Below are 6,000 nucleotides of genomic sequence, written 5' to 3'. Positions count from 1 at the left end.
AGGTGCATGAGTTGCAACGGCAAAAATACCTCTTGTGATCGCTCTGGCTTTTCAGCCAAGCACGTGCATGCATTCCATTGCCTTCAATGGCAACGCGTGCACGTCAGGAGATTCACTTGCGGGAGCGAGCGGCCCATCTGGTCGCAATTATCGCTCCCGCGAGTGAATCACACCCGCCCTCCCTCCTCTCCCCCCCGCCGCGCGAGGCGCTAGTGTTTGTTACTTGTTAGTTTAGAACGCGGTCGGTTTCTCGCGTTACCGTTAAATATCGGAAGGTAGATTTACAAGTCAGAAAGAAAGTGAGCAACAAGAAACGGAGCAGACACGCATTTACGCCGGGATTTGGTCTCCAGTTTAACTATCAACTTTGAGTCCACCTACCTCCTTTCAATAAGAAACTTAAACATATTTTCGTAAACCTCTGCACCCCTCCAAACAGCAAAAAGCGCCTCGTGCGATCCACTTCGCAGATCCGGGCATCGGAAGCATTCAATTCTTTTTTCTTTAATTTAGGCTTCTTGCCATTTCTATAGCGCCCCTTCATTGTTTAGTTCTGATGCCTATGGAAAAAAAATTGAATTATTAACGAGGAATACAGTACGTCTTACTGTTTAGGCACCAAAGTCTGTTTTATCATGTGTGTAACGTGTTTAATATTTAGTGCGCACAGAGCAAACATTGTGAAATAAACATTTACCAAGTAATCACCCTAAATTCCACCAGCTTTCTTGTCTTTTGCGCTAAGAGACCCTCTAATGACGAAAAGAGCGCTGGGAAAAGATAAATAAAACGCCTGTTTTACGTAATCAATTAAGCGAGGTAAGAGAGGGTGAAACCATCAATACCAGAGGGTTCGGACGGCATCAGCATGTAAAGGAAGTTCTTGTAGTATCGTGTTAGATGCCTGCCAGATGCGAGCCAGGGATGGTCATTGATTTGCGTGTATTCCCCTAACCCAGAGCTTTCCAAAGTGTTTGTCGGGACACAGTACTGTGTCGCCTCCCATGTGTGGGTGTGTCGCACGACGATCACTTCTGCCGGCAGATTAAGGCAAATGCTCTCTGACACTTGGGCATTTGCATTCAGTGACGCAGTACGGCATATGCGGAGGAAGGAGAAGCGTTAGGCGAGCGTGAGCTGTGCGGCCATGTTCCCTTTGCGAGTCAGTGACCACGGAGAAGTCTCTGCTCCACAGGCGCTCGGTAAGGTAAGTTTTCGAAATGTTGAAACTCTGTATAGGGCTATTATCACCACGTCTGAAAATGGGTGAGCTGGCCACCTTTGTTCTCTGAACACATGCTAGCCCTCATGGGCAGTAGCAGGGAGCAGCATCACAGTGCAGCATCTCTTTCAGACAATATCCTGCTGCTAGGCAGCAATTGTTGCAACCGCTCTGGCGGACTTAATTGATTTATGATGGCACTCTGCCCTCTTCAATACTGTATTTATTTTTTTTACAAACAGTTGCAAAGTGCTCCGCTGCTATCAATGAGTGTGGATCTTATTTTGAGCACAAGAACCCTTAACATTGTAATGAATGACCGGGATTTTAACTACTGGGCAGGAAACGCGCTTCAGCAAACTTCATCTGCTCTCATTCAGAGCCCAGACAATGATCATAAAAATGCCAGGTCATCTGGGGGATTTGTTAAGGTGAGAGATCGGGATAACATCGAATAGTTGTCCTTCCTGAAATCTTGAATGGGGTCGGCAAAAAACAGAAAGACTTGAATATTTATTTCGCCCGTGATTGTGCAGGCGCCATTTAAACAATGAAAACAAAATTAGGTTCCAACCTGCACTCCAGGTTAAGAAATGTTATCACCGATTTGGGTCTTCTGTACATGTGTTCACCTCTCGTAGGTAATCGACAGTTGAGCATACCATATTTCGATGGTTGCACTATGTGTGCACATTGAGCACTCCACTAATCACTCACTGCACGTTTTTTTTAAGTGTCACATGTGGCTTCTGGGGTCACTTCCACTCCCGGATTGGCATGTGGATCATTTTATCCACTTGAGCACAATAGGACACATCCATAGCTCTTGACGTCAGTTTGGCATGTATTGGATCACCTCTGTAGCACGTCCCGTCGCATTTACATTTTGACACAGTGAATGCTAACACAGATACTTGCAGTTTATTAATTTTCATACCTTTTCTTTTCTCTTTCTTTACTGTTCCGGCAGGAGGCCACAGTTCACAGATTATTGAAGATTCACTTGCCCCTGATAAAGGGTGTCACAACTCGAAATGTATTGGGTCAGCCATAATTGAATCACAAAAAATGTTTTGAGGACAAATGTCTCGTATATCTGAATGCCTTTTAGACTTGTTTCATTGTACACTTCATGAAATTAAGATTTTCTGTTTTCTTATAATATTCTTTTGAAACAAAAAAAGATAATCAATGAAATGATTATTTAAACTCACCTGTACATTCTGATTAATGATGGATGTAATAATTTAACATATGTTTACAATTTAAATTGAAACCTCAGGGACAATTCGCAGTGCGCTGTGCGTAGGAAAAGCGTTTGGATTGATGCACGGTGTTCTCAGCTGCAAGGGGCTATTACAATACTCCCAATACTGTCACTACTGTGGTATTGCACAGAGTCATAAATGTCTAAAGGGGATGGTGTGGCACTCTGTAAGGTAATCCAAAAGTTTAATGCACTTCTGATTGCTTAGGTGCTGGTCGGTTTGCTCCCTCTGACCATTGGGGAGTTATCTGTAATGTCAATTAGAGGCTGTCAGATTTGACAGGTTACCCAGTCGCACTCTTCTGGGGAAATCAATCCCTTCTCTTTCAATGCAGTTCAAACATAAGGTATTCATCAACATATACCAAAGAAAGCTGTGCTTTGCACAAATTTTATTCTTCTGATTAAATGGTGCAATCTTTTTCTCAACATTGAGCTGTTACATCACAGCTATGCGAAAGTTCAACGTCATTCCAATAAACAATTTTGTTGTCCACAAATTCAACCAATTGCCCAATGCATTTCGTGCTGTCCGCACTTCATCAGGGGAAATACATTTCTATAAAGTAAAATCAGAATAAAGTGTAATCAATGGGGAGGAAGCAGGTCACAGTCTGTTTGTAATGTAAAAGCTACATAATCTAACTATAAGTGAAATTTTTCTGAAAACATGCTGTGCCATAGGTGAAAATGTAAAAAGATTCTAAGGGAAAACGTGCACAACCCAAGTGTTGTTGAAAAGGAAAATGAAGGATTTTGAAATGAATCTCACAGAATACGGACACTGGTCCTGTGTGTTAATTGGCCCAAGGTTATGCATGATTAGTGTGTTGTTAAGGCGGTAACATAAAGCGCATTAACATTTCAGTGAAGGAAAACGCCGCGGTGGCGTGTGCTGTTAAACCGGTAACATGAGCAGTTCGGTGAGGGGAAGCGCTGCGGTGGCGTGTAACTCGGCGCTCGTATTAGTGGGAGGTAAGGATGTTATGCGCCGATTAGAGCGCAGTGCTCGTGAAATAAAAAGATCAAACTGTGCGCGTTATGTGCAAATTCGCATGCACGATATATTACTCACCGATTTAGTAAACGGGTTAAACGCGTAGTGGGTCCGGTTAGTGCATGTTCACGCATGCGCAAAGAGCGCGTTATAGAGAAAAATCTCACGTGACCCGGAAGCGGACACAGTGTGAGAACATAACGTTCAGCGTTAAACGAGTAAAGAAAAGGAAAGGTAATGTGTTCAAGTGAAATTGGATAAAGTGACATAAAACTGTGGCATTTAATAAAGGAACACGTAAACCAATAAAACCATTGAAATGATCAAGAGTGTGCTGTGTGTAGACGAGATCGCAGCCATCTTGGAATGGTCAATAACATCTAAATGCATATACAAGGAAAAACCAATCATAAACAAAATCAAAAGCATAGTCAAAGGTAAATCGCAAACAAACATGGGTAATGGCCAATAAGGTGAAGGTGATTAGGGTAAAAACAGCAATAATAAGTATATTTAAAGCATGTATTCTAAAGGAAGGTCAATGTCTTAAATACTGTGGTAGCTTAGGTGGCATATTACAGCTAATCGGGTTTATAAAAAGCTACTGTATTCGAGGCGTTCATTTAACCCCGTGGGGTTGCAGGAATTCAGTTTTTTGATCCAGAATATCTCCCTTTGGAGCAGTCTTTTTTTGTTATCACAGCCTTGCCTCACAGGAACGCACTCCAAAATCAAAAAACGGATCTGGCTGATGTTATGGCTATTGGAAATGTAGTGTGCGGCTACTGGGGCCTTAGTAGATCTGTTCCTGATGGTACTTTTATGCTCTGTCATTCGAATTTTAATTTTTCTCTCTGTCTTTCCCACATAAGGGAGTCCACAGGGACACTTTAAAAGGTAAACCACATTTTTAGAGTCACATGTGGCGTTAGTAAAAAGGTTATTGAGTTTTCCTGTGGTTGGATGGTTTATGCTGGTGCCACGAATAATGTTATTACAATGGCCACAGTTGGCACATGGAATTGTTCCTGTATATTTCTCAGATTTGTTGCGTACCTCCTTTTCAATTAAATCCTTTAGATTTTTAGATCTTTGGTAAGCAAACAATGGTTTGCTGAACAAACCTTTGAAATCTGGTTCTTTCTCAACCATTTCCCAGTTTTTTAACACAACTTTCTTAATTTGATGGCTCAAGGTGGAGTACTTGGATACGAAGACTGGTCTGCTCTGGTTCATGTCCTTTGTGTGTATTTTAAGCAATTCTTCCCTAGGGATGGCTTGTGTTCTTGCTTTGGCTTCTTCAAGAATGTTGTCTGTGTATTTCCGTTCTCGATATTTCGTAATGATTAGGTTAGCATTCTTTTCGTAGGTCTGATCGTTTGAAGAGATTCTTTTCATTCTTAATAGTTGTGAGTACGGTAAATGCCGTTTCAAAGACATCGGGTGGCAGCTATCAAAGATCAACATGTTGTTCCTATCTGTCTTTTTGGAGTATACGTCTGTCTGGAAACGGTTATTCTGCAAAGAAACTAATACATCCAGGTAGGGGATGGAACCAGTGTTGATGGAATGGGTAAATTGAATATGATCATCAATATCATTGATTTCTTTAATGAATTCTGCAATGTCAGTCGATGGACCTTTCCAAATAAGAAAGATATCATCTATGTATCTCCAAAATTTTAGAATCTTATTTTGCCATCTGGGATTTTCAAGAATGTTTTCAAGTTCCAGCCTGTGCATAAAGAGGTTCGCGTAGCTGGGGGCTGCACAATTCCCCATGGAAGTTCCTGCCAGTTGTTGAAAATGTTGTTCATTCCAGGAAAAGTAACTATGGTACAGCGTGAAATGTAGCAATTCCAACAGGAATATTTTAAGTTCTTGCTTGATGTCATGATTAATCAAGAGTGACTCTATGGCTTCGATGTCTCTGTTGTGGGGGATAGTCGTATATAGCGAGCAAACGTCAAAAGAGAAGGGATTGATTTCCCCAGAAGAGTGCGACTGGGTAACCTGTCAAATCTGACAGCCTCTAATTGACATTGCACAGAGTCAGCCATCTATTGTACACAGTCTTAGAGCTGCCTCCCAGGTCATGTTGCCGTCCATTTGAAGCCCTGGACCTCTTGGATTGATGCACAGTGTTCTCAGGTGCGAGGTGCTATTACAGTCCTCTCATAGTACGCACACAATGAAACACTCAGTCCCCTTCACTTCTGACACCCCTCCGCGCCCACCGGGCCCAAGAATATTCAGAATCGGTTATGTTGTCCAAGGCGTAGACTTTTATTCACATTAATCATATAAATCTACACAACCACTACAGGATTGGATTAAGTATTATTTGGATATATATCAATATTCATTGCAACAGACTTTGAGACATACACAAATCAAAGGCAGTAAGAAAATTAGGCATAACTTTATAATTGATTTCAGCTTTGCGATACACATGTACTTATATTTGTTGACCGACTCAGTCGACCCACATTGTGCCGGCAAGCCCCAACGCAC

General features: G+C 41.9%; 1 protein-coding gene across 1 annotated transcript in view; it reads left to right on the top strand.

Moving 5' to 3' along the window:
* The first annotated feature begins 898 nt into the window (after positions 1-898).
* NUDT9 (nudix hydrolase 9) overlaps positions 899-6,000 on the top strand; it is a 210,040-nt gene continuing 204,938 nt past the window's right edge. Inside the window, exon 1 of the mRNA XM_086932131.1 lies at positions 899-1,207. The gene's annotated coding sequence lies outside the window, so the exon portion shown is untranslated. The remainder of the gene's footprint in view (positions 1,208-6,000) is intronic.

This window comes from Lissotriton vulgaris, chromosome 7, assembly GCF_964263255.1.
Source record: "Lissotriton vulgaris chromosome 7, aLisVul1.2, whole genome shotgun sequence".
NCBI classification, from domain to species: domain Eukaryota; kingdom Metazoa; phylum Chordata; class Amphibia; order Caudata; family Salamandridae; genus Lissotriton; species Lissotriton vulgaris.
The sequence above is the reverse complement of the archived record's forward strand: the minus strand, read 5'-3'. Positions and strand labels throughout refer to the sequence as shown.